The 9,392-nt window shown below is 32.2% G+C and overlaps 1 pseudogene; it reads right to left on the bottom strand.

The window, feature by feature from the left end:
- LOC112097890 overlaps nucleotides 1-5,782 on the bottom strand; it is a 31,123-nt pseudogene extending 25,341 nt beyond the window's left edge.
- Between the last annotated feature and the right edge of the window lie 3,610 nt (nucleotides 5,783-9,392).

Genomic DNA, 9,392 nt, shown 5'->3' with positions numbered 1-9,392 from the left:
GATATGAGATGGTATTTCCCTGTCTATCTGTGTAGCTCCGGGGCGTGACGTTACCCAGATAGTACGTCATTGCCCGTCCGTTGAGGTCCGGATATGACGAGATTATTTCCCTGGGTACTTGTTTTATGATGATTTTCAGATTTGTGAATCCTATATGATTTGGTGATATGATTTCTATGGTTGGTAATCTGATTTAAATGTTTAATGATTTATTTCTGATTTCTCGCTTATGGTTTAATGAAACCGTATTTGGAAATGATATGATTATTTCTTTTAAAGTAAGATTTAATTTTCAAACCTACTATCCACTCACTGATCTCACTGAGTTTTAAACTCACCCTGCTTTTATTATATTTTTCCCCCCTCACCAGGAGGTTGCAGGTACACCAGACTGACCCAGCGACTGTATATATATTTTGAGTCTTGGCCACGTGATGGTGCTAGATTGTGTAAATGTTTTTGTTGGGACATTTTGGTCATCTTGTTCTTTTGGGATTGTATAATATAAGACTCAGCATTTTGGTTGAGTATGTTGAGTACTGGAGTTTGTTGTATATGAGATTTGTATTGGGAGTGTTATTTTCATATTTGTAGATTGGGAGTGTTATATATATAAAGGAGACTCTGCCGAATTTTCGGCAGACTCTTTATGAATAGATTTTCTAGTCCGTTTTGATGAGACTAGATAGACTCGCCTAGGGGTTTTCGGGGCGGGTCGTTTCAGGTACCTTTATTGGGAAAGGATACATGTATTTGGGAATGTTCAAGCTCAATATTAATAAAATTAATGTTTCTTCTTCTTACATGATTGACTCATTATTTTTGTAGCATATTCATTTAGGACATGTGAATATTAAAAGATTGCATGTTATAGCTAATTTAGAATTAATTTTTAAACATGGAAATAATGATACTACATCACTCTCTTCTCAACCCTCTTTCCTGAAACAAATTTTATTGTATAACATCTATACTATATGCATCAAATATCTAATATATTGTTTACTATAGGAATAATATATTGATTCTCGAAAAGCTTGCAACATTCAAAAGTATTCAAGTTTGCTTTCATCGATGAAAAACACATGCAAACAAATAAGTGATTCATTGTATCCTGGAGGTATATTTGTTTAGCCTATATGCATCACTTAATTGGTGGGACAAATGATATCTTTAGGAAAGCGACATTTGTAATGTGCCCTTAAGTACACATTAATTTTCTACAATTTACCTATTAATATGATTTTATTATACTTACAGAATTGTGAACACATTAATTAATTATTATAAAGTTTCACTTCCACCTTTATTACTGCAATTCTCTACATTTGTCTTTCCCCACAAATATATATCCCAGCACTTAGTAGATATATTATTTTATTATAAATATCAATAGATTTTTAATTGTATAATACATACTTATGAAATTGTATGGAGTAATTTCGTTCAATTATATTAATCCGTTATGAATTTCATCACAAATTTATATGTGGCCAATACCGTGCAAGTGAAATTTCGGATAAAATCATCTCCTAGCAATTTATGTTTTTATATTTTTCAATTTTGCTTTAACGTATGGATCCATTTCTTGTCTATATCGCAGACAACTTTTATTATCAGGTAGGCAAAATCAAAAGCCATTATGTCGTTAATTTTATTATGCCAGGACAGACTCCAAGATCTAATTTAGAGAGCGACTCAAATAATGGTAATTAGTAATTCATTACATCTGCAGTTAGCTAGATACTTTGTTTGTGAAAAAAAGAAGAATAAAATCAGTTTCATAATGATTTTATTTACAATAAATACCATACTATGGTCCACGACTTACCTCATATTACAAAGAAAATATGTGAAAGATAATTAAGGATTAAAGCTTTCCAAAAAGATTTATAAAATTGCTTTTGATAAAACTGTTCTGATGAAATGAAATTATATGCAATTACTAAGAATTTAGTTAGCCTCTCAAAAAGCTTTATTTATTGCTTGACTTCTCGAGCTTAAAATTCGAATGTCAAAATAGATAAAAAGTTAAAAATTTATTTTAAATTTTATCCACCCGTTTACCATTTTAATATATAAAAAAAGAATTACTTATTTTTTAGTAATTATGACTATATTTAGCAATAGCAACCGGGGGCATAATATATCTGATAGATTTTTTTTGGGGAACAAAGCTTGTTATCTATCTCTCCTATTGCTTTAAAGTGTCATCTCTTATGTTAAACAAGTCTCAGCCAAAGATTAAATTGTCATATGTTCGTAAGATATTCACCACAAAAGTCTAGGGAAATTTCTTCATCCTTGAGCGGAAATACAAAGAAAAACATAGTTAGCAATTTTACTAGCAAAACCAATATTTTGTTACGTATGGAGTAAATCTTCAGGGGGCTCAAGCTCAAACTTAGAAAAACATAGTTATTTTAGACGCTTTTTCTATTTATAGCTATTATGTAGTCATAAGGAATTTCAAAATTTGAGAAGTTTGCTTGTAGCTGCAGGCTGCAGAGATTTTGATTTGGCGACTTTGATTGATAATTGAAGTTACTGTTGCAAGAGAAATGAAAAAAATAATTAGCAAAATAAAAGTCAAAGAGCTAGGCACAAGGCTATTTGTCATTTTGTCATATTAGAAAAATAATTAACAAAATAAAAAAAAATTCAGTTACTTTGACTTTATTTCACAAAATATAAAATTAAATTTCTATTATATGTATAAAGTTTCTATATCAAGTGTTTAGGGGTCAAATCAGTCTTTTTATACATAATTTTTAATATTCACTTAGAAATCTCAAAAAACTTTCAAAGCTTGTAGGGTCATGATCCCCTCTGGGAGTGGACAAATGTGGGTTCAGATCAACCTAATTGGGTTTCTGGTTGATAGGGTTAGAATATTCAAATTGTATTAGATCGGATCAAAAATTCGAGTTGAATTTGGATCGCATTGGGTTATAATTATAAGCGAGTTAGGTTGGGTTTGGGTTAAAATCATATTCGGGCTAGTTAGGATGGATTCAAATAATGTTCGGATTAGGGTTATTTTTAAGACTTTTTGTTTATTTTGAGTTTTTTTTAAATTATTTTAGTTCTTGAAGATTGTTTTAAAGTAATCATCTCATTTCAGTTTTTTTTTATACCAATTTTCAACAAAAAATGAAAACTACTCCTATGAAATCAAATTAATAAAAATTAAAATAAACTACTACTATCAGATTGGATTGGATCTTCATCTCTTCCTTCTTCTACATTTAAAACAAAAACAAAAAACCAAAAGAAAAAAAAAAGGAAAGTTGGGAAAAAGCATGCATCACCGATAATTCATTTATTTGTTTGAGGACGGGGATAGTTTCTACCCACTTATTTTACAAATCTACCTTGCTGTCAGAAAATAATTGTAATACGTTCATACTATTTTTAAAATACATAAATCAATAAAACGTATAGACAATCAATAAATTAAATCATTCATATAATTTTTATTTTTAACTTAGGTGTCTTTGACCATTTAGGTTGCTTCAAGATAAGTTTTATTTGACTAATTTACCATGATAATATAAAATGACTAAAATACCCCAAGAATCAAGAGTTCTTGTATATAATAGTTTAGGTATTTTATTTTATTTGATTCAATCTCCAAACTTATTGTAATTACATCTTCTTTATTTCAATTTTTAAAAAATAATTTGAACTTATTGTAATTATTTCTTGAGAGTGGGGTGGGTTTACAAAAATTATGGGCCTTTTCGTTTATTAATTCTTGGAAATTAATGGCTCCGTAATCAATTTCTTTTGTTCTTTTATTTAAATAGAAAAGAAAAATTAAGAGGAGCTTTTGTCTATTGAATTGAGGTTCTGTGAAGAAAAATACGTATCAAATGATCGACGGATTGTACTTTTCAATTTTACTTCACAGTACTTTTCTTTATTTGCTGGGTCATTTATGTTTTTTTGGACGGATTTAAGTGTGCTTATACATTGTATTGAATTTTATTTTGATAAAATCACCAACGATCAGTAGAGATTTACACTACCTATCTGAGTATTTGGTTCTCTAATGTAAGGAAGCATGTAATCTTTCGCCAATAATTGTTTATTTCATCAAAATGTTAAAATGTTGAAAGGAGAATTAGATTTATATATATATATATATATATAAAAGAGAATTGGAGTTCATATTGAAGAAAATTCTTTTTCCTACTATAAGTCCAGTTCGAATCTTTGAAGCAAATGATCTAATCTCAAGCATAGAAAGTAGGAAGATCGATTGAACAGCGGACACATTAACAAAAAATAATTACTTTAAAAAGTTAATATTGGATATCACAAAAATTTTATTATTATTATTGTAAGTTGGTATGTTGAAAAATAAACAAGCTTTATATGAACTTTAAACACAGATAATAATTTGCATGTAGTAAAATTGCTTAATATATCCATTATTTTATCATTTTTAACTTTATCTATCGGTTATTTTCATTTTGAAAATATATGATAAATAAAATAATAACAAACACATATTTCAATTGAAATTTTATCAACTTGAAAACACCATTTTCATTCTCATAATATAAATTTAAAAATATATTACAGAACATGCCCTAACATTTTCTGAATTTATTTTTATACTGTAAAAGAATCAAATTACTCACACAATTATTTTAGCTTTTATGATATAAACAAATAATCATCATTTAAATTCAATAGAAAGAGGTATTCTCGGTAGAATTGACTTCTTTAGCAAAATATAATCTATTTGGGACTTCTTACTCCATTAGGTTAATTGTCACATCATTAATTTTAGATTATAAACTTTATATTCGAACTTTGTAAGACCATCATTTCTCCCTTTTTATTTAAAAAAAAAAATTAACTTCTTGCATGATCTAGTTGGTCTCCTTTCAAAAGAAACCAAAAAAAAAACTAAAATAAAAGAAAATAAAGCATATTCTTTATCTTAATTACTTTCATTTGTTATTGACATGTACTCATGCATTGTGCTTTTGTTTACTTTATCGATATGTTTTGCTTAAGGGATAAAACTCATTATGTGGCAAAAATTTATTAGAGCTGGGATTATTTATATATGTTCTAGTACTTTGAGCATCTTACTATACACTCGTCTATAAAATTTTAACATTACTTTTTACTACTCATCGAAATATCAAAATAGTCCTTACTAAACATATCTCATTAATGTTCTTAATGTTCTATAACGTATGTGAAAAAAATAATAATAATAAGAGGAAGCTGCGTAATGTTTTATGGGGGAGAGGGATAGAGGAAGCTGTCAAACCGACCCGGAAAACCCAACCCAAAACTGCGAACCCAACGCAGACATATCTCCAATTTTCGGCCACCTCACCGGCCATGGATGGTAGCAACGAAAGCTCCTAAGCCAGCCATCACTTTCCCACCGTCACTGTCGCCAAAAACCAACCGAAACGCCGCCGTTTGAAGCGCGAATTGTCGCAGCCAAAACCTATCACGACCGTCGTTGATTCCGTCGGAATTAGGCCATGCCAGACGGAGAAATGGTAGGGGGTAAACAGAGTTTGTAACAGAGGTGGGGTAAATGGAGGATGATGGAGAGAGGGCAACCAACGGCCATGATGAGGGAGAGGAGGAGGAGGGTGAGGTTATGGACGGCTGTGATGGGCTTGAGGAATTGGGGTCCAATGAGAGGTGATGATGGTGGTGATGTTGATGTTGATGTGTGGTAGATGATAAATGTGAGGGAGAGGTAAGTGAGGATGGAGAGATAAGTAACTTTTATATCTGGCATATCTGGCAACTGTCAGAAGGCATTCTGGAGAAGTTATGCTCCTCCTCCGCAATATCCATGGCCTCAAAAGGCTACAGGATGGAACGAAGAAGATGATACTGGCGATGAGACAAGTGTCTCCTCAGATGATCAGTTCCCTCCTATACCAGTCCTTATGCAAAGAGCAAATCCTGCCAGGTAGTATCTATAAGGGTCTACCGGATCAAGTCTGAAGGACTGGACCGCTCTCTGTTGTGCAAATTTTAATGTACTCGCAAGCGCACGAATCTATTGTAGTATAGACTAATGGTGACGAGTGTCGATCCCACGAGGAGGTGGATTTTAATTGTGTATAGAATTAATTTTGTAAATGAATGATTGGATTTGTGGTGGAAATGATTTGGAATTTGCTAAAACTTAAATTAAAATGGCGAGAATAAATTCTAAAATTGGAATTGAAATAGCGAGAATAAATTGAAGAGAATTCTATTGAAATGACGTACTTGGGTATCTGGATCCGTATCAACATGCATCATGGGCTAAATATTCCTTATTAATACCAATTAAATCATGAGGGGGGAATCCACACCTCATGAACAACGCTCTAATCAATATGGTGCTAAGGGCTTATCGTGCCAGATAATAATAACCTTATACTAGAGAGCCGGTGTAACCAAGGCGGTACTAGACAAGATTAGTATTATTTGTCGACGAGAAGTTAAAACATCCACAAAAACTAGAGGGGAAGAGAAAATAAATTTACCAAATAAAGCCCATGACACATGTTGAGACTTCACCTTCAACCCAAGCTTGAAAGAAAATTAGCCACTCATAATTGAACTAGGGGCAAAATGGAAATTTATTAAAATACTAAGAAAATACAAGATGGAGAAGGAATTACAGAAAATGGATCCCAAAAATGGATTCAGAGATATCAAATTAGGGGGGAGAGGCCCCCTTTTTATAGATACATGGAGTAAATCATGGCCATCGGATTAAAAACAGTTTGGACGCTCAGGATTGCGCCACGTCATCAGTCAACAGTCCACGGTTTGACCACGCGGATGAATAGTAACACGGTTTGACCACGTGGATGAACAGTAACACGGTTTGACCCGGATGAACAGTAACGCGGTTTGGTTGAAACTAATCCTGTGTGATGCATGCACCGTACGCGAGATTTTTCGTCCACTGATATACTGCCATGTCACCATCAACAGTACATAAGAATTTTAACCCAATAGAATCGTGACACCTCATCAGTCAATGCCACATCATCGGTCAATGCCACGTCATCGATCCATCTATGTGAACAGTGCCGTGAACAGTAACGTATACAGTACCGTGTACGTGAATAGTACCGTACATGTGAATAGTGTCATTTTTCCTTTTATGCTCCTCCTAAGGTTTTCGACCGTCCTGAGTTCAAAAGTGATGTCTGTTTTGCCGTCTGATCTCTCCTTTATTGTGAAATGACTATAATGCCCCTAAAATACATAAATTACTTAATTAAAATAAAACACACGTAATTAAATCATAAGAATGTTAAATACATAAAAGTAAGGGTTGTTAGTAAGACTTGAAATGTAAAATGACGGTTTTCTCCTTTATAAATATGCATTTTCTAACACTCAACACACCCCCCAACCAGCTTATTGCTAGTCCCTAGCAAATAAAGCGAAAACAAAATTCAAATTCAAAATGATTTTTTTTTTATTTTAGAAACACTCGTGTTTATTCAATCAGATTAATGATAGCAATCAAATAAAAGTATAAGCATTATCTCCAGTCTAAAGCAACATCACACCCACATCAACCATCCACATGAATTAGCCCAGTAGACTTTGTTATAGCTACTTTCAAGAATGACATGTCAAACCCCAAAATCTCACTGGAAGTAGTGACACTCTCACAAAGAAATTAAAACCCAATAAACATAGTCAATCCAATGAATGGTAATTGAGAGAGAAAATAATAAAGAAATGATATCACATGCTCTCACCAAGATGAAATAAATATGCCCTCAGCTTAGAAATAATACGATCTCAAGTCAAATAAAATGTTAGTCAACCCACTTTATTTATCTTTTTTTTTTATTATGCATCACTACATCTTTTTAGCCCATATAACTAGCTTTTACTTCAAACTATAGTTCCCTAAAATGCAGAGAATTTTTTTTTTTTTTGAAGTTGCAAGGTGTATTTCACCTATCGTTGTTATTTTTATTCTTTTGAAACAACAACTTTTGTTTTTTTTTTATTTAGCTTTTATTTGGCATAACTTCACTGAACAACATAATTATTTACATTTTCTCAAACATAAATAGGTGATGGAACTTATTAGACATCGGGTAATACTCCCAATCGGAGTGGGTTAAGATGATAAGTTGACAAAGAAAAGGTTTTTTTTTTTTTAAAGGCTCAAAAGGGGTAACTATGGATATTTAATAAAAGGGATGGCTAGAAAGGCTCAAACGGATCAAAGATGGCATTTCCATCATCTTTTAGGGCTCTAAATAATTATCCATATCTACTAGTTAGATGGGCCTCCCAATGTAGCAACACACATTTTTTTTTTAAAGGGTTAACTCAAAAGAAATGTAGAGATCGTGTATAAAATAATAAACTGCTAAGCTGTATAGAGAATGGGCAAAAGGGTTACTCTCCAAGAAAATGATAGGCTCAACAACTCACTTGGCACTTATTTATGACATGTTCATTCCTTCAAGCAACTCATATTTGTCTCCGACATCAACATGTAAAGTAGCAAATATAGCGTAACATTACTTAAGACCAAAGATAATACAAATACTAAAATTTGAAATTAATCATGTCATCCAATGTTAAAACAAATAACACAATTTTTTTTTAACAACATTCTACCCCCCAACCTATTCTAAACATGAAAGGAAAATATGCATGCAGAAATGTGAAAATGATGTAGAAAAATTTATTAGAAAAAGAAATATATATATATTTTTTTAACGATGAAGATGCGTTTCTAGAGGCACGACACTCCATATTCAGCCATCTTCGACTCAAAAATTTGAAAATATATATTTATAAAGGAGAAAAAGGAAGAAAACAATTTTTTTTTTTTTTAACGATGAAGATGCGTTTCTAGAGTAACTACACTCTATATTCAGCCATCTTTAACACAAAACGTTAGCAACAGTTAGTTTCTACAACAAAAAATCAGTAAAAACTTAACCAAGATTCCACAATTGTTGACTATTCCCTCCCCCCAACCAGAATGAAACATTGTCCTCAATGTTTGAAAGGAAAGAAGTAGAGTTTAGAAGACATCACCTGGGTGGTGCAACACAGAAGAAAATATTTACAGGCGGAGAGTTAAATCTAATTTGTACTTCTTACTGCGGCTACTGTTACCATCATTATTTGGTCGCTCCAACACAAAGGTCCAGGGGTCTGGCTTCGGTTTATAAGCTTGTAACATATCAAGTAGCTCATTAGCAGTGTGAGCACAAATAAAGAGTTTTTTCACATTAGAAGGAATGAAATAATTTTTTATTGCATGGTTAAGAAATGCGATAAGCCATCATAAAAGTTATTGACATTTAACAAACCGATGGGTTTCTGGTGGATGTGCAGATGGGATGATGCCTAACACT

Source organism: Citrus clementina, unplaced genomic scaffold (genome assembly GCF_000493195.1).
Source record: "Citrus clementina cultivar Clemenules unplaced genomic scaffold, Citrus_clementina_v1.0 scaffold_5, whole genome shotgun sequence".
NCBI lineage: Eukaryota > Viridiplantae > Streptophyta > Magnoliopsida > Sapindales > Rutaceae > Citrus > Citrus x clementina.
This window is presented reverse-complemented; position numbering and strand designations above follow the sequence as displayed.